General features: G+C 41.4%; 1 protein-coding gene and 1 long non-coding RNA gene across 24 annotated transcripts in view; one reads left to right on the top strand and one right to left on the bottom strand.

Annotated features, from left to right (window-relative positions):
* The window catches only part of SEMA6D (semaphorin 6D), a 276,265-nt gene that overhangs the window by 26,744 nt on the left and 229,200 nt on the right, over positions 1-20,321 (bottom strand). Inside the window, exon 1 of one of the 22 annotated variants that reach the window (XM_073303930.2) lies at positions 9,230-9,600. The exons of 20 other annotated variants lie outside the window; for them this stretch is intronic. The gene's annotated coding sequence lies outside the window, so the exon portion shown is untranslated. Of the gene's footprint in view, positions 1-8,872; positions 9,139-9,229; positions 9,601-20,321 lie in introns of those variants that run through there. One more of the 22 variants, XM_073303931.2, reaches the window with a different exon arrangement.
* Positions 1-20,321, top strand: part of LOC140894955 (uncharacterized) — a 305,659-nt gene that overhangs the window by 207,678 nt on the left and 77,660 nt on the right. The window contains exon 3 of one of the 2 annotated variants that reach the window (XR_013636433.1): positions 14,860-14,973. This is a non-coding gene — a long non-coding RNA (uncharacterized LOC140894955). Of the gene's footprint in view, positions 1-14,859; positions 16,859-20,321 lie in introns of those variants that run through there. The other variant, XR_012154013.2, reaches the window with a different exon arrangement.

The raw sequence follows: 20,321 nt of genomic DNA, 5'->3' as shown, positions 1-20,321 counted from the left end.
TTGATTTTATATTACAACACCACCATTCATTTCAGCATGGTTAGCAGTCCTTGATAAGGAGAGCTATGGGACAGGTATAAACCAGTGTGTGCAAGTGAGGATACAATGTAGATCTAAGGTGCAATTTATTCAGCTACAGCATCATCAGTTTCTCTCTTTCATGAGCACTACCATCTTTCAACACTGGAGAAAATGGCTCCTCCCGTGAACAGCACTCCCTAGGACTACCAAAAGTATCAGCACTGCCCACTAGCACCTTGGGCCAGCACATGAGGGATGAGTGAGGGTTGGGTATGCCTGCAGGAGAAGGAGGCTGAGATGTTCTGATATGGAAAGGAGGGTATTTGAAGACGCCCATAAGTGCCCTCCAAAGTAGGATGCTGAGGAGTGAGAGAATTGCACTGTGGAGGAGGAATATCTGTTGTCTAACAGCCCGTGGCCCAGACAATGTAGCGCTGAATCTTGCTTCATGAAGAATATCCTCCTCCACACCTCTTCCCTATCCCAAACCTCTTGCATTGTATTGCTGACCCTGGCTGGGGTGGTGGCGCTGATGGAACATACTGCAGCTGCTGGATGTCAGGGCATCTGCTGGTGGAAAGGTCGTGGTATGGCTGTTGGCTAGAAGGGTGCTGGTTGGGAGTGCTGCTTTGGGATGGGCTCACAGGAGTGCCAGCACTTCAAAGAGGAAGTAAATGGCTGGTAGAAAAGGTGAAGGGAAAGAGAAGAATCATTTATGGCAACAAACAGGTCACAGCCTCCTAAGCACCTTGGGAGCAGGGTTACTAGTATACACATTGAAGGCTGAATTTTTAGCCAGCCTCAAATTTTGCCCACACCCTTGATTTAGCCTGTAAAAATGGGTGAACAACTGTTTTGAATATTTGTTGGCCTCTTCTATGAACTAATCTAATAGTTGGTCACTAAACTGACCCATTGGGATATGCAAAACACGTGCTCTGCCACTTCTGTCAGACCAGTCAACTGCATTTGCAAATGCAGGCGTGAAAAAGTATACAAAGCTGGAGCTTAAACTTAACTCTTCATATTATCTTGTTGAGTGTTAAAGATTAACTACAACGGGGAAAGAATGTTGTACAGAATGTTTCTCTTGTGCTAGAGAAGAGAATGCACTATGAATTATATTCTTCTGTCTCATGGGTTATTTAAACTTTTGTGTAATTGTTTACCCTGTTGCTTTTATTTACTCTATGACATCAAAAAGCATTAATTTACCATGTGACATTTCATATTTATAATTTGAGACACAGTGCATAAAAACATGGAAATCTGGTGAAGGCAAACCAATTTTATAGCATGTACTGTGCAACTGTTTTGCAGCATTGCCCTCAAGTGTAAAGTCTCTTACATTTTTTAAATTGTCTAATCAAATGCAGACTCTGTTCCAGTCACGCTAGATTTTCACATAATGGCAGAAAACTATTTCTTTTTAGCCTAGCACTGAACATTTGGATCACATTATTACATTTGCTACTTTTGTTGTCTGTGAGTGTATATTTGCAAATGGATCATATACATGCTCACGCACACACTCCACGAGAGAGGGGGATTCATTATTGTGCTGTGACCCACTGCGGGATAGTCCTGGTGCAAAAGGCCATCCGCAGGAACTGCAAAGCCAGCTCTTCTCCACCCTAATAGGAGGCACCTGCAGTGGGAGAAGGTGGGGTTTCAGAGACTGAAGGAGGAATGGTAGGTGTTCTTGCATCACTGTAATGTCTCTTTGCAACAGGGGCACAATTTAGGGCAGCTGTAGCCTATACATGGGGCTAGCGTGTACCAGCTGTCTTAGGTTCTTATATCTATCACCCACATCATTGTAGTATCTGAACATCTCCAAATCTTAAATGTATGTATCCTCACAACATACTTGTGAGGTAGGGAGAAACTTATACCCATTGGGAAACTGAGGTGCAGAGAGGATAAGTGATTTGTGCAAGGTCACACTGGAAGCCTGTAGCAGAGAAGGGAACTGAATCTGGACCTTCTCAGTTCTTAGCTAGCACCCTGACCACTACACCATCCTTCCTAGCTCCCAGCAGACCGTGACTAGGGGAGGCACAAACCACTCCCCTCAGCTGTTGTGTTACAAATAGCACCAGCACAGAGATTAATTTGGGGCTGTGTGAATGAACAAGTACATCTGACCCAAACAGAATACACACGTGCTGACCCAAACAAAATACACACATGCATGAATATATATCTCTCTATAACTGCATGAAACAACTGTGTTTGCTGCAAAATATGTATGCTGCAAAAAATGAAATAAATATATGGCCATAGTTTTTCCATGGCAGGCCACTGCTATATCCAGTCCAGTATCCTGTCTTTGGCAGGGAGCAAAGCCTAATGTTCAGGAAAACACCATTCACTGCACACCTAGAAAAAACTTGTATAGTTGTGTATAAAGAGCAAAAATTCCTATCCTACCCTCTGCAGGGAATCAGATTAATCCCTGAAGCATGTGATTTGATTATCCTTGTCCTAGGTTATCATTAAATCAAAATATGTATTGCTAAAATATCTGCATAGCATTTACATTATGAAAGTATATGATTTAGTCAGCAAAAACAAATGACTAATCTTTGAGTCACATGTGTTGGATTTAAGGAAGTGTCATGGAGAAGCAGATCTTCTAAACCATTCAACTCTGTAAACTGATTTTTTTCTTATTACTCCTTTCATGAGGCGCCTGGGGACATTGTTCCCTCACTGTTGAGAACTTTAACACTCTTATCCCTACCCCTCTCACCTCAGCGCCCTTTCTCCAGGTGGTAATACACAGAATAGCTATATTTGCAAAAAAAAAACCTGGCACTTAGCCAACTTCAGGGAATGGAGAGTGATTCTGTACTGGTTTGCTGATTATCTGATCCTAGACATTGAAAGCATCACTTCTGTAAATTCCCAAGCCTGCTGCAGCCAGGGTGAGAGTAAGATCTTATGCCCATCCATTTAATTGTGTGCTATTCAACTGTGGAGACATGCACGGAAGATGTGTCCCTTTAAAATTTTTTTAAAATACAGCCTACAATAATGGGCAGAGTAATGGCTACTTTACAAATACTTTAATGTTTTCAAAACCAGCTAAGGTTTTATACGATCCTGAAGTTTTATATGTATGCTTAGGATCTTATTCTGGCATTTGAAATTTAAATATATATATAATTTTTTTCTCCTTTGCAGCCTCCCAGAACAACCCAAAGCACACACAGGCACACTGGTCCCTGGGTAGTGTTTGACTGAAGGATTGAAGGAGGATTTCACATACGAGTGTGATAATTTTCTTCTGACTCTATGACTATTGTGTGTCACAGTACATAGTGGGGTAACAGCAACACTGTCTGTCCATGTGGTGATATTCCTAGGGCCTGATTAACTGCAGTGCCAAAAAACATCCTTGGGAAAAGGGACCAGAGCACACTATGGATCTTCACATGCCAATACGGGGGAGGTGAATCTCAATAAGGCCCTAATGCAGAGATGCTTTTAGAAAAGTGAGATAAGTACCATTTGGTTTATGGCACTGTAAACTCTGAGGGGAATGCTACCAATGGGAGGGCCTGGGACATGATCTTGCACATTGTTACTACTCAAGATACTACAAGAGGGATGTTGTCACAGTTATTTCATCTGAAGAAAAGAGATGAACTGTATGGCTTGTGTTTAAGAAAAGCCTGTACAGAAATGGCAGAAAACAACATTATTCAGTAATTACCCATTATTCAAGAAGAATATCTGTTTGTAAATATGACCTCTGTAATGTTACCAGGGTCAGACAGACCAAGGGCAATCTGCTGTGTAAGTGTATAAATCAAAGCTGTCTAGCGACTGATTTAATTTCAATGTTCTTCAATATTCTGGACAGAACAAATGTCACTCGCTTGCTTAAATCCTGTGCTCCTCCCCTTTTTCCACTTCCTCCCTCCCTCCCCCCCATTTTTTGATAACACCTCTTGACCTCCCTACTTCTTGAAATAAGAATTAGATGCTAGGAGAAAAGCCATGGATTTCCACCAAGAGACAGCATGTTAGACCAACTTGTTTGAATTATGCTAACATCCCAACAAGTAAGATTACAATAGAGCCCTCACTGTATTTACCTGCTGGTTACCTGGCTTTCTTAGCACAATTCAGGAGTAAAGCAATACATACTGGAATTTATGTAGTTATTTTATATTAAGTACCTAAATCTGCAAAACAAACTTAGAAAAGCATCTGTTGAAACTATTAGATTCTGGGCACTGATTCTGCTAAATCACATGTTTCCCTTTGTGGAAGGAAAAGAGCTTTTGCAATAACATGTAGAATACATGGAACAATTCTTCTCTTTCTTTCTGTGCTCTTTGGCAGTTTGACTGACTGAATCAAAGCAAGTTCTGCTCCTTTATCTTTTTTCAAAATATGCCATAATCTCCAAACTGAAACCAAGTAGGATTCGAATAAAATGTTCTCTTTCAAGTAATAACTGAATTAATAATCACACTCTAAGCAACAGATTGAGATCCTGAAGCCAGATTTTTTTAAATTGTCCACTGGTGCTATTTATTTCTAGCGACCATTTTGTGACTTTTCTGCAGGTGTGGCCACTGAGCTGCCTCAGGGCAGGGCTAAATCTGCCAAACAAAAGAAACTTCATGTTCTGGATGTTAACTTTAGTTACCATAGCCAGACAATGCTGCCAGTGGTATGGAAGACAAAATTGCTGTAGCCAGCTGTGCTGTTCACAGTCGGATGGCTTCTGTGTAGCTCCAAATGGTTATGAAGCCAGTAGCCTGTTGTGGCCAAGGACAGAATGATGGATGTTCTACACACAGTGCCCAAGTAGAAAGAATGGCAGAAGTTCACTTCAGGGTTGTTAAAATGCTAATCTAGTTTAGTTAACAAAAGCCTAATGGAACAGAAAAGTTAGGGAAATAAACACACCTCATATGTTACATATGTACACTCCAGATTTGATCTCTCTAGTTAGACAAACATTTGCCTTTGGAAGTTAGACAATTTAACAGTTTTCTTGTTTGAATAAACTGAATCAACTTTTGTTATTAGCTGTACTATAATTACTGTCAAAGCATGAGAAGGGAAAGTGGACTAAGGCAGACAATACACCTACTGAAAACAGCATCATAAAGCTAGCAATATGATTTTCACTGAACATTTCTTTCATGTGACATGAGAACTTGAACTTGAAGCTGGCAGCTATTCACAGAACAAGTAACAACTTAATAAAATGGCTTAGACGGATTTTAACTGGAACTGCAGCAAGCTTATCTAAGGCATAAAAAGAGATAATCTGTTCTAACAGCAGTTTTGATTACATCAACATTTGAACCGTTTTAATTACATATAGGACTGCTTGTATTACCCAATGCAAATACTATGCCTTCCATCTTTTTCCTTAACTGTTCCTGGAGCAAATGATTAATTTATCCAATAGCAGGATATACGTTTACATTTCTTACTGGAATTATACACCCCTTTATTTCCTTATTTAGTTGCTAAGCAAAAAATAGGGCAGTCTCCCCTCTATCTCCTGTGTTTATTAATCAAAGCAAAAAAACTAAAATGTTTGTTGGGAAATATTAGGGACCAGCTATGTAATAAACAAATAAAGCAAGTACTTCCTTGGTCTTACAAGGCAAAGACAAAAATTGAAGCAAAGCTACTTTTTATCATTTTACTCACTATAACATTCATGGTGAGAACTGGCCATATCCACATATGCTCTTCATGTGATTTCTTGCTAGAGATTTTTGTTTGTTTTTCAGAAAGAAGAATAACCAAGCCATTTTCAATATGTATATAAAAAGGGGCTGTAGCCTACTGCCACTGAAGCCAATGGCAAAACTCCTATTGCCGTCAATGTGAGCAAGACCCATTCCTGTGTTAAGTGCAGTAATTTAAAAGATGTATCTAATCAGACCAGCAGTTGTGACAATTAGTCATACCTACATGGAGCCTTGTAGTTTAAGATTTTTTTAAGTGACTTTTTACTACTACTTCTTTACCATCCTGTATCTCATTTGATGGTACATATCTGAGCTAGAACCTGTTTAGGCACAGGGAATTGAACACATAATTAGGCATTCTCTCTAAATGTGTGAACTTCATAAAACTAGATCAAAGTTCTAGCAGTTCCAAGGGCTAAGGCGTTTGCTGTCACAATCAGATCAAATCAGCCATACAAAAGAGGCAGAAATGTTAGATGGTCCAGCTAAAAGGGCATCAATGATTGAAACAAATGCAGCCACACAGCTGGCTTGTGGAGCTGTGACAAGGCTGGTCACTGTATTCCTAGCACACCCTCCTACATCACACAAAGCATGTTTAGATGATGATGATATCTTTGTTGCATCCTTAGCAGAAATGAACAGAGGTAGTGACAGACTGCAGGATATGAAGAAGAACGGTAGTTCAATGTAACTAAAGATGCAGATGAAAGTGAGCAGCCTGTTAAATAACCCAATTTAAAGCCTCTGGGTTATAGTTTTGGTTCTCCTTTGAAAACAAATTCAATCTACTTAATTTAAAAATGCTAGTAAATTCCTAATGCAAACTCTTTCTTTCCATTTTTAAAACAGCTGAGTATATTAGTTTCTATAAAAAGTGTTAAAGTTTACGATTATATAGAGAAAAAAATCACAGGGCTCATCTGGCAATTTCTATTTGTCCAAGCCAGAGTAAATGTTTATACAATATCTGCCAACATAACAGGATATACCTGTCACTCACTACATTAAACATGATTGTATACAGCTTAATTTACTGAATTAGATACATACACATTTGAGGTGGATAGATTTTTACAGTTGAATAAAGCAGAATAAAAGCCTTTTGCCACTATAATGCTAGTACAGCCTCACAGTGAGCTTCCAGACTCCTCAAGAATATAAAGAAGGAATCTTGGAAAAATACTCAATAAAAGGATTTTCATGAGAGTGATACACAAGTATTAAAAAGCCTCTGAAGAATTAGGAAGAAATTCCACCAAGACACCAACACTTAAAAGAAGGAAGAATTAATGCCATTACTAAAATACTTTTATGCTTCTTTGGAACACTAACAACTTAATGCAGAGCTAACGTTATTCTAGTAAAGACATGTTGTCCCCCTGAAAATAACTAAGCAAAATGTCATGGATTTTACGTAAGTCAAGGATGATTAATTTTTCAGTGACAGTTCTTTGCTGCAAATTCTCTGTATAGTTCGCTGGAATTGTGTGGGGCGTATATATAAACTACAATACTGAATGCATAGTAAGTACTACATCTGTATACATTACGAACAATCACATTACTGCTGACGCATGCCTGAGTAAGTACATTTGTCTGCATAGATGTGTGTGTGTGTTTGTAGCTATTTTATACACGCAGGGCCAAATTTCACTTGCGGGTTTCTCACAGACCTAAAACTATCAGAATTTGACCAACAGTATTAAACAATCTGGAGACCAGAGAACCTCTAGGTCCTCTACTTTACTGGAGTGCTATAAACACTTGGAACTACAGTGTTTTGAATTAATGAAATTCAGAGGCTTAAAGCATTTAACTGCATTTTCCAGCCACACAATATGTCTATATAGAAAGAGACATAAAACACAAGACACGATGGCAGGGCATTTGAAAAAGATCCCTTTTAAAACACAGGAATAATCTCCACCTAGAACTATCTGTGCACCTTTTCATTTCTATCCAGGTCTTATAAATAACAAAGGCAGCTGCAACCCATTTAATTACTGTACTCTGTATAAGCTGCAGTACCAGTTGCTGCAGAGCCGAAACAAAGTTTCGCTACTTTACACTTAAACAAAACATTGCTGTCATCAGGCGAGCAGGGTGAAAGGGTTAAGATATTCCTGCCATTGCAAAGGCTAATGCAGAATTGACTCTCTTATTTGTTTCCATCCATAATTAATGGTAGCTTGAAACATAGCTCCCTCTGGCTCCCAACGCGTGACTAGTACCGACTACTGGAGGAACCACGGAGGTTCGGCCAAGATTATCCAATAAATCATTTCTAACGGGGGACAGAGGGGCCTGATCCGGCTCCGAGGGAGCAGCCGGCTCGAGCTGCCACGCAGAGGAATTTCCCAGGCAGGCGGCAGGTTAAGGCTCACTGAGCACTGGCGCTGCACGCCCCAGTCCGCCCGGAAGCTCGCAGCCTGCTCGCCCCGCCGTGGCAAGCGCTCTCCCAAAGGTCCTGGAACGAGGGGTGGTGGGTGCTCCGCACCCCCTGGCTTGACGTGGGTTCCGTTAGCTACAGGGTTGGTTCAGTGGCTCTCGCATCCCCCCCTCCCCCCAGTGTTTCTGCACCCCCTGCTCTCCTGAATTCAAGAGGGGCCAGTCAATTCACATGCCACCGCAAAGCCACGTAACGTGCCCAGGGAGGGGAGCAGGAGAGGGAGCCCTGGGGGCAAGGTCGGCAGCTTTGGGGTGGGGGGCGGCGGCGCCAGGGCCAGCGTGGGCAGGACGGGCTGGAGCAGCGCACGCTAGGCCGTGCTGGGGGGCACCATCCAGCGGCGGCACCGCAGCACCGTGGCGGGTGTAACAGGTGGTTCCTAGTTCTGCCCCCCCTTCCCCCGTCCCAGCGCGCTGCTCCCCCTGTGGCTGTGCAGCGGGCGAGGCTGGGCTTCCGGGCCGCTGGAGCCCGGGAGCGCCAGGGTCCCCGCGGCAGGCTGGCTGCTAAGGGCGCTCTCTGGCCGGGCTGGCACAGCCGGGGGAGGCGTTCAAAACAACCCCTCCCCAGCGCACCCCGCAGCTGTCCGGCGGGCCCAGCTGCTGCAGCCCAGCGCTGATCAGTTCCAATGGCCTCTGGACGGCACCTCCCCGCCGGCCTCGGACCCACCTACCTTTGCCCAAAATAAACACCAGCAGGCTCCCGCGGCCAACTTGCGCGTCGCAGCCCGGGGACGCAGCCTCCAACGCAAACGCACACCCCGTGCGAAAGGGGAAGGGCTCGGCACCGTCCCTGCGAAGGCTGGGAACTTTTCACCCTCTCTCCTGGCTCTTCCTCCCACCCCGTCACGCAGAGTCGGCAACAAGCAAGTAAAAATAACCTCTGCTCGGACTATTTCTGTCCCTGAGCCGCCGGCCGGGCACTGCGCACTGCACCGCTAGCCTGGGCACGGTGCAGCCAGCGAAGGCGCGAGATGCGGCGGCTCGGCGTCAGCTCTGCCAGCGCCCAGGGTTGCAAATGAAGCTCCTACCTCATAAGGGAAGGAGGAAAGCAAGCTCGGGAGAGCGCTACACCGAAACCCAAATCCGGAGCCGAGCTTCGGGCTTCGCCAGCGTAATCCTGAAACTCGCCAGCTCTGGGAGCGCTGGGACAAACCGGGAGCAAAACAAACGCGAGCACAGCAAATGGTGTAATTCGATCCATCTCCAGTCAATCCATCCAGAGAGGGAGAGGCTTCTTCCCTCCCAACAAGCAGGCGGCTGGAGTCCAGGGTCCCACCCCCCTAGGCTCGGAGAGGCAGGCAGGCTTGGGCTGATCGCCCTCCCTGGCGGCTGTTGCTGAGGCCCCCAGCGCTCACTGACCCTTCAGTGGCCTCGCCTCCTCCCTCAGCCCCCCACCTACCAGGAGCCGCTACACCAGCTCCAAGCACCTCAGCCACACTGGCTAGCTGCGTGCAGCGGTCATGAAGAAGCCTGCTCGCTCCCGCTTCGCTCCCCCCCCCGCCCTCCTCGCTCCTTTATTATGAAGCGTTTATTTCAGACATCCTGAGGACAAACCACTGCTGCCAAAAGGATCGGCATGCCCAGTCTTTCAGCAAAGTTCAGCCTTAGTTTTTCTTGGTCAGGCAATTTCTTGCCTCCCCATCACACCACCACTTTAGAACCTCTAAGGTAAACAGCTGGGAAGAGGCAATCAAACAGCATTTTGTGTGTGTGTGTGTGTGTGTGTACACATAGGCACTCTCATGTCTACTTTGAATGAAAGCCATTCAGTACAGTACGATTTTGCAGATTAATGAAAGTCAGTTTTACCGTGAAAGAGGAGGGGAAAGAAAAAAAAAAGTCCTTGAAGTGACATCATTTTAAGTAGCCCATCATCAGCAAAAAAAAAAAAAAGTCATATAGTCAGAAACAAAGGTTTTAATCTTAGAAATTAATTCTAGGAGTCAGCTACTATTTATTAATTTTCAGATGGAATATGAATCATTTAAAGCCTAAAATGGCATGAAGGACTTTGGAGGCTCCTTGGGGGGAAAAAAAGAAAGAAAAGAAAAAATGATTACACACCAAACTTTATCATCTGTGCTCTCTTTCATGGTGGGAAAACAGAATTTAATCTTTAAAATAATTCATAGCTTGTCACTGGGAAAGCATTTGAGTTACTCAAGCTTCAGAACCACATACCCCAACTGGTGCACATAAACTTGTGAAACTGAACAACAGTAAATATCCGGTGGGTTGTTGCTGAACTGCCCTTCCCCTAATTTTTTTCCTCACAAAACTTGTGAGTAGGTGCTACTTAGACTGAAGAACTATGCTGGGCTGATCCTGCAAGTCTGTACTCAGCCAAAACTCACATTGCCTTCACAGTGGGAGTTTTGCGTGTTGAGAACCAAGTGAATTAAGTAAAGACTACAGGATTTGGTCCACAGTAAATTCTCTTCAGTGACTGTTCCAAAAAGTCTCTCAGTCATGGGAATAGGACATTTCTGGCAAATCAATCCTTTGTCTGTTTTACTCTGATGTTCTCTGGTGGCGAAAGGCTGAAAGCTATATCACTGCATGCTTCTTTACAGTAGACATTCAGCAAAGCTATTTTGTAACCCAGAAGCTTTTACCTGTTTAGAGGTGTAAGGACATTCTTTATTTCCTGCTTTCAGGGAACAACTCTATGCTGCAAGCATTAAAATTTGCACACTGACTGAAGATGTTGGGATGGTGTCTATTGGCTTGATTAGGAATCAAGTTGCAAACCTGAGGGCAGAAAAAGCATATAGTGTGCAATGTGACTGCATCACGAAGAAGGATTCAGTTCACTAAATATCTCTGCAGTCTTTATACTCAGAAGCATATATTCTGCACAGAGCCTCTATTCTCTCATTTTACAGAACTTTCATCCTCCTATAAAAACAACAAGGAGTCTGGTGGCACCTTAAAGACTAACAGATTTATTTGGGCATAAACTTTCGGGAGTAAAACACCACGATGCATCTGAAGAAGTGGTATTTTACCCACAAAAGCTTATGCCCAAATAAATCTGTTAGTCTTTAAAGTGCCATTAGACTCCTTGTGTTTTTGTGGATACAGACTAACAGGGCTACTCCCTTTTACTTGACATCCTCCTATATGCAGGCTGCCCAAGCCAAAAAATTAAAACGGGACATGGGGTAAGTCTGCCTGTTCTCTGCATGTCCCACAGCAGTTCTTATTAGTAAAACTGCAGTCCATGAGGGCATACCAGTATTTTCATACTGAACTTCATTTTTCAAGGGTTTTGTAATTGATCCTTAAAAATTCACCTAGCAGTGAAATTTAGGATTACCCCAGCAGTAGGTTCCTTGGGAAGTCTAGCACACCCACCAGCACTAGCCTTGTGCTGTCCTCATGCTCCCCAACTCAGGTGAGCAAAGGGGGAGGAAGACTCCTTGTGATCACGACTCATAATCTGGCGCGTAACATTCCAGATATCAGAATGGGATGCTTATATAATTTTAAAAGAGATTTCAGTTAACACATGAATTTTGGAGGATTTTGGTACACAATGTTGACTAGAATCTTAGGTTTATTTTAAAATATTAAATACAGTGCTTTATTAAGATTTGAAACCTGCTGTTGTGCATGCGTAGTAACCACTTTAAATAAGGATTTTAAATATGCACATTTATTGTACATGCACAATTCAGTACAGGAATTATAATGATTGGTTTTAACACAAATATACGCAGGCTCCTACTGACATGATAAACCATCAGTAACGTGCAGAAAAGCTCCTTAAATCCTCATTGACACAACAGATCACTATTGTGTCAGTAGCGTGCATAATAAAAGGAGCATTGTCAAGATATTTAGTTCTTAACTTTGCTTTATCCTAATACTTGTTCTCCATTGTAACTCTGAACCTTTGGATTCTGCCAACATATTTCTTTTTGCAAATACGTTAATGGGATTAAAAGAAACAAGGCTTTTAGGTGTTAATTACCTCTAGAATGATTGATTTGTAAAAGAAACACATCAGTGGTATTTGGTAGTAAAGAGATACAATCAAATGGTCTGAAAACAGGACTGACAGCCAGGCATGCCAAAATTCTAATCCTAGCCCTGACAGTGATTTCCACTCAGATCCTGAAGAAGTGAGTTAGGTCCAGATCCTCAGATGCTTAACTTCCATTGGATCTGGGCCTTAATCTCTTTGACTTAATTTTCTTAGCTATAAAATGGAAATAATAGTAAAAAGAAAAGGAGTACTTGTGGCACCTTAGAGACTAACAAAATAAATTGGTTAGTCTCTAAAGTGCCACAAGTACTCCTTTTCTTTTTGCGAATACAGACTAACACGGATGCTTCTCTGAAACCTGGAAATAATAGTGTTTACTCATATTATCTCACAGGGGCATCTTGCAGATTCATTGTTTGATCTAAAGCACTTTCCATCATCAAAGTGCTTTACAGAATCATCACTATCTTTTATAATTTATAAAGTGTGTTAAATCTGGGACCAAAATATTCACAGTGTGTATGCTGTTATAACAATGACAGTCTATTATATCAATGACTTGCAAACTGAGTTTTTGCTTCATTAAAATACTATTAATACAAATATATTTTATGTTAATCTAACATATGTTAAATTAATTTAAATTGTTATGTTGAGTCCCAGTCATTACCATTTAATGCTAACTGAGGAAGAAAAAGCAGAAGTCAGGTTTCACTCCACTCAGGTGACGTCAGTGGGCTCACAACCAGAGATGAATTTGTGTATAATTAATTAAAACGGGATCTAAAATTTGATACGGAAATCACGACTGCAAGATATTGGTGGCTGGTTGGAAAGTGGAACTGTACATCATTCTTGCTAATTTGTATATTTGGGATACCAACCTCAGCGTTCATAAGCCTAGCAAGGTTTGCTTGAAAGGCGCGTCTCTAAGGAACATCTACATAATGTGGGAAATGGTGTGAGTGATTCAGCAGGTGTCACTCTACTGCCTGAGTCCGTGCTGAACCAGCACCACAGCACATTGCCACATCAAGGTGATGTCCTTTGGATAAGATGTGAAACTGGTGTTTGATGTTTTGTGCTCATTTAGGTCAAATTGAGTTTTCTGTAAGAATAGCGGTGTCAATTATGGTGCTATGGTCAAATTACAATAATGTTAGAATTTGATAATTGTTAAATCATCACAGTCACTATGTTTCAACAAAAATATTTACCATTTTTTCTATTATTTTCCTTCAATAAACTCTCCTAATCCAATGCATTTCAATGGAGTTAAAAGGCATCTCCCTACTGTACAGAACTATTAGATATGTAATTAATTACGGTGAAGATGTGCACAGTTCTTATTGTATTAACTGCCTTTGAATCATCCTTGCAAAATGAACAGATACATTATGACTTACACTATTGTAATAAACAAAGATAAAAAATGAAATAGATTGTAGTTATTATGCCTGCTTTAATTAGGGCTGACAATTTTAGATTTAAGGTGATATTTAGTGACTAATTCCCAAACACTCAAAGCAGCGGTAAGTAATAGTTTGTTCTGATATTAGTTTATACCAATATCCACAAAACATTATTTTCATGCAGCTCTTGGTTTCGTGCAGCATTAGCCCCAGTCAATATCACACTGGGGAGCGGTACTAGGGGGCAGGGCTGATAGTCACAGACATGTATATTGAGCACCACATGAATAAATGCAGAGCTGTTCAAGGAAAAATGGGCTTTTCATCTGCACTGATTATTAAAGTACCCTCTTCTTGATGCCTTTCTCTGGATTTTTAAAAGGATACATGCTGAAAATAGGAAGCCCCAAAGTGTGATATTTCTTCTCTCATCATTGGTACGGGGGTATGGACCTACAGACTGTAGCTGATCATTTCCTTATACAAAATTAAAAGGGGTTTAATATGCCTGATGGATACCTGAGGAACCTTTAGGGTCTCTTGCTTTAGCCTCCTGTCCCTGTGAATCCACATCATAGCCACCAGCCTGTTAGTGGCTGACTGTTCAGACCTCCCTTTGGACCCCATTAACACCAGGCTTTAATCTGTCACAGTGGAGATGCTCTACGCTCAGACTTGAGTGTGCTGCCTATTCAGTGCTCCCAGCTCCTGCTGGATTGGGGAATATTGGACTAGGATTCAAGTTCCTCTGCTTGACCGGCAGAGCATTACAAGTTGGCCAGCCACTTTTGTTCCTTGAGTCCTGGATTTCCAATAATATAAGTCATACATGGACCACTTCCACTCGCAATTTAGAGCAATAAACTAGACACACAAATTGCTATTATAAGACTTCTGGGTTGTATGGATGGTGGGAAACAAAGAAGTACAGCACAGACAGACAGCAAGCATAAAGGTAGAGATCACAGTTTTCTCTCTAAATAGTAGTCAATCCACATTGCACATTAGCATAGTTCTCCACAACATTAAAGAAGGTATTTCCTCACATTTTCTGTAATAACTCCCAGTGTACTACTGCTCAAGAAAAATTATGGGAGAGATTTTTAAGCAATTACAGTTTTCTAAAATATGCCTACTAGACATAAAACATTTTTAGCACCTTCATGATGGTTGTGTTGAAAGTTTTTCTTAAAATGCTTCTGACTGTCAAACTCTCACTTTAAAATCATTGTTCTCCTGTTTTCTATTTTTCTAGCCTGCCTTGTGTCTCCAGATGTGTGGCAGCCTTAGGTGACATACCTGTCATCTCAAAGAAATGGGGATAATTTTCTGCTAACATGGATGGGATTTCTACCATCACCCCAGCTTGGTAACTGTATTGCATCAATGTCTGAACACGCTTACACTATGTAGAAATATAAATGACAAAAGTGCAACAGGGGGTCCAATCTCGTATTCCTTACACACTCAAAACAACCACTGAAATCTTGGGGTGTGTGCGGAATGCAGGAGCACCATATAGTGGGATTTTAAAGTGATAATCTTGAAATCCACTCTCAGCCTCCAGTCTGTCTCTACACCTCCAATCCACTCGATAGAGGCAGATGCAATGTGGTAGTAAGCGTCACGTCCAGACTGGAGCAGATGCTGATGGTGGGGGAGATGAGGCAGGACATGGAGCCCTTGGCGGCCAGGATGTCCTGGGGCAGGACGTCCTGGGGCAGGATGACGGGCTTGGTGTCTTTGGGCTACTCCGCCAGGTATTCGATTGCTCAGCCTCCAGTCTGTCTCCCTCCCTGCCAGTCCACTCGATGGAGGCAGATGCAATGTGGTAGTAACAATTAATATAATAAAAGAGAACCACAAATATTTCATGTTGCACCTGGCCTATTTTATGTCCTACTCCCCTGCTCAGCTAGTGACTAACAACAAAGATTCTGCTACTTGCCAGGTGGTGCAGGGCAAGGAATTTCTACTCCCTTGCTTTTACAAGGACCCTCATAGCTGGCTGCAGAGTGAATATTGCCTCAGTAAAGATGGAGTAAGGCACTGGCCTGTTGTTTGTAAATTCTTTGTATTGTGTATTTTAATTATTGCCAAGAGCCTAAAGTGAAGTCTGGGTGCTTAGAAGTCAAAGAGAATAAAATCAATTCAAGCAGTGAACATAGCAAGACCCTAGCATACCTCAGCACTGGTCACAACACTGAGCCTTTTAAAAAAAGTCTATAGAAGCTGGCAAAATAGCTTTTACAAACACCTTTTCACATTGAACTTTCTGATTTTAAATGAGGTGCAAAGCAAACATTCTTTCAAGAAATGTTCTGCCTTGGCATCCCCTTGCAAAGAAAGCTGCAGTGGTAAAAACTACATAATTCCTAATCATTTAAAAAGAACCACCCTGTAAATAAACCAAGTGTGACAGGATGTATAGGCTCCATCCAATGGCTGGCAGAGAGAGGGTTTACTCTCTCCACGAGGAAAGAAGTCCAGCTGCATGCTCTCAGTGCAGGCACTGTCAGGGACCCAGCTGAATGAAGTGAGGCCAGCTCCAGCTGTGGTGAATTAGATCACTCTCTTCATGCTCCAAGAACAGCCCTTGAAGTCAGTGTTGAAGCTCCCATTTATTTGAATGTGCAGAATCAGGCCCGAAAAGAACAGCTCCAAGGCCTTTGAAGTAGCCACACCCTTGTGGGTCAGGCTCAGCCACAATGGTGATAGATGTAGTAAGAGAACCTAAAGAGGATACACTATGGTATGGGCAGACTAGTAGAAAGAAATCCACTCTGTTAAGATCCTGAACTTTGGCTGCAACAGAGCAATGTTTTATTACTTTTTAAAGAGATCTAGGCCACGAGAAGCCTTTTTTGAAGTCTCAGTTTAAGTACATGGGTAGGGGAAACCTTTATTGTTTGCTTCTTTTGACAGGTCTTTGTAAGACTGGCGTTAACCCCTGTCTGTAGCTCACCTGACCTGTCTCAGAGGGTGTTAGTGTCCAATTCATCTTTTTTTATTTTTAAATGAAATAACTAAGAGAATGATTAAATATCATGCATTGAGAATGATAGGTGTTTCTGAATGTTTTAGCTGCACTGTTAGTGGCAGACTTTACAAGGCTCACTATAATGCAATGTCTACAAGAAACATGAAAATAAAGGGGAAAAATCGCTTTAATTTTATAGTGATTAGTTTCTTAGTTCGGTACATAACATTGCCTATCATTTGACAGTGAGAGTTTGTTTCAAACACTTAGGGCAAAAACAGTGGAATATACTAATTAAATTTAAGGGCCTGTTTCCAAGACTAATGGAAAGTCTTCAGCAACATCTGCAATTTTAATTTTCTAACTTTAATTTGTCATACAGATATAAAGTACAGACTTGCAGTCACTAGCCTTCACCTACAGTTTCCCACATTGATAGTAAAATCGGACATAGTTGGATGAAAAGAAATCTTCGTACTAGATTTATATTTGTGGTGTGTACCTGCAAACAAAATTACAAGGAGTATAACGGGATACATTTAATTACATGTAGCTACATCTGCATTGCACAAAATGACTTTTCTCTCCAAAAGCCCTGATCCTGCAACTGATTGTGTGTGGCCGGACTCCTGCCATTGCATGGAGATCTGCAATTCCAATGGCCAGATTGGCATTGAAAACATTAGTTTATATCGGTTTAAACTCTAAGAAAAGGCTTTTCCATGTGCCTCAAAGGTATTCCTGACCAACTGAGTTTAGACACTTAGCTAAACTTATCTGTTTAGGTGTAGCTTTGGACATAGATGATCCCTGCAACACATAATAACATTCAGAGCACACACGTAATCAGTAATGACATGAGATTTTGCCTTTGGCAATGTTCACTTGGGTTCACATTTAGTATTATGCCCCTTAACATGTCAATACCAGACCTTACCCTATAGCATTTTATTTTGGGCATACAGGTGGATCCCCTTACTTATTTTTCAACACTGCTGGTCTTATCTGACATGCCACTTTGCTTGAAAAAATATTTCTGGTTTTGAGTGAACATCAGTGTTCTCTTTGGTGTATTCCAATATTTGGCTGCAAAAATCTTTCCATTGAATATCCACAATGGAACTATCCATGAAAGATTTAATTTTCTCTGTTCTGTGCTCTTCAAGTTAATATGAGTACAGGATAAAAATTTCCACTTACAGAAGGTGAATTAGTACTCACAATATAAACCACACACTTAAGCCTTGGCATCAGTATTATCTGCCAGTGTATCATCTGGGAGGCAAACACAAGGGCAACCTTGATTTTTGGAACTGCCAGACTTCTGCTCCTTTAATTGCACAAGTTTGCTTCATCTTCTGCAACTACTTCTCTCCTGTCTTCACTCAAAATCATAAAAATGTAGGGCAGAAAGAGATCCTGAGAGGTCATCTAGTCCATCCCCCCATGCTGAGGCAAGGCCAAGTATACCTAGACCATCCCTGACAGGTGTTCCACTAATCTGTTCTTAAAAGCCTCTAGTGATGGGGTTTCCACAACCTCCCTTGGTAACTTGTTCCAGTACTTAACTATCTTTATGGTTAGAAAGCTGTTCCTAATATCTAACCTGAAGACCCTAACAAGTGCAAAAGGAAGCGATCCCTCTTAATGGCTCTAATTTTGGGCCAAACTTGCCCTTATTGTAATCAATGCCTTTGCTATTGATTCAATAGAGGCAGGGTTGGGTCTTATGTGTTGCTTGCCACCAGTGTTCCCATTCCAAAAACAGCCTATTGAAGTAAGAAGTGTCTGTTGCTGCCATGAAGAGGCTGCTTTTCTAAACCCATTGTTAGAAGGCTCCCTACTCCAAATGAAAACGAGCATATCACCACATCAGTGGGCAAATTTCCACTCTAACAGATGAACAAGAGGATAGGCATGCCAGAGAACCAGTCTGTGTATTAGCCTTGAGTAAAAGGAGCTGGATTCCCATCCAAGAATGTCAAAATGTCAGGTGATGAAGGGCATTCGTGCTTATGGTTTAGAATACAGGGCTCTGCTATTTCTACTGATGGTATAGGTAAAGCTACTCTCACAGATGTTTAAGGTAACTGTTTAGGCCTTGGTGAACTAGGATTTATGTGCCATGAGGGCAAGGGAGTTATATAATGAAGTCTCCACCCTTCAGCAGCTCTCCTATCGCTATCTGTCTTGGCAAAATGACTACAGGTTAGTCTTGGCTTCCTACTGAAAACCCAGCTCAAGTGTTGAGGCTTTATCTGGGTCTTTCTACAGCTTTCATGTATTCTATCTGCTAGAGAGGGGCCCCAAATTAATGTATGTAAAATATATCCATACTTTTAAAAAATTCACTCTGTATATCCTTGTGCAGCTATTAGTTTAGCTATCGCTAGGTATTAAAATTTAAAAGGGTACCTAATGCATATTGCTAGAAGGAAACAACATTAGTTACACATTACCAGAACAAAACTAAATTAAGAAACAGCTCATTTCCTCTGTACCATCAATATTTTACTCAGCCATAGCCTGTATGCTTGTACTCACAAAGAGGAATTAATCATTCATGTGCTAATGTACATCCATTATTTTTAAATTATCACTTAAGTAATCATTTTTGTGTGTGCTCATATGTGTGATGTCTGCTTATAAAAGTGCAGCAAAAATCAATACAAATTAAATAAAATTTAAAAGGTTGATATCTGTGAAATAGATGCAGGAAAGTCCTCCATGCAATGAAATTGTAATCGAATTAATGTAAAAACTCGGTTATTGAGTCATAACCTGGAAAAGATACTAGGCTAATTCTGCATTGATTTATACCTCAAGCTATGCTGGTAAAGAGTGAGTTTACACAGGATGCAGGGCAGCCCAGAATCTAGCCTGCTCCCTTTCTAAAGCCCAAACAATAAAAACTTCACTGCTATTTAAATTGGTTCAGCATTTCCTAACATATTGCTTACAGACAAATGCCCTGCTCATGTAATAATATCATTTTACATGAAGATAGCCACTTTCATCTAGAAAATAATCCCAAAGCTCTTTAAAAACTAAATTCTGAAAGCACCACTGAAACACTGTCACCTGTGGAGTGCAGAAAAGCCATTGTCTGCCTCGTGCATTACATAACAGCATGCAGAGCAGAACATTTTAGCCAAGGACACCAGAAAAAAATCCTCTTAAGAACAGTGCTATGAGATCTTAATGTATGGTGTTACTTGGAGCAGAATTTGGGCCATTAATGGTGAAATATTTGTTATGTTGCTTCAATCATTTTCATGATGGCGTAAATGACAGATGATAACTTGTGGGTATTTCTTGTTTATGAAGCAATAACTGAATCCTGGGCTAAATAAACTCCAAGGCCGAGGTGTTTATTAGTACATCATGTAGTTTTTGACATGTTCACAAAGAAGGAAAGCAATATAGTTCAGTGGAGGGGGCACTGGCTTCAGTCAGAACACTTGGCTTCTGTTCCCTGCTCTGACCTCAGTTTATCCATCTGTGAAATACAGGTAATGATACTTACCCTATTTTGTGTAAAGCACTTTAAGATCTAAGGATGATGTGCTAGATGAGAGATAAGTATTGTTATAAACAGGAAGCACCATCAACTAAATGTTGCATGGAAATCCCAATAAGTGAGTGTATTTGAAGATTTAATTCTTCTGCCAACTGGCCATATTGAGAAGTTGGGAGTGACCATGATTGTTCTAGGCTTACAGAGTAACCAGTTGGAG

Source organism: Lepidochelys kempii, chromosome 10 (assembly GCF_965140285.1).
Source record: "Lepidochelys kempii isolate rLepKem1 chromosome 10, rLepKem1.hap1, whole genome shotgun sequence".
Lineage (NCBI taxonomy): Eukaryota > Metazoa > Chordata > Testudines > Cheloniidae > Lepidochelys > Lepidochelys kempii.
This window is presented reverse-complemented; position numbering and strand designations above follow the sequence as displayed.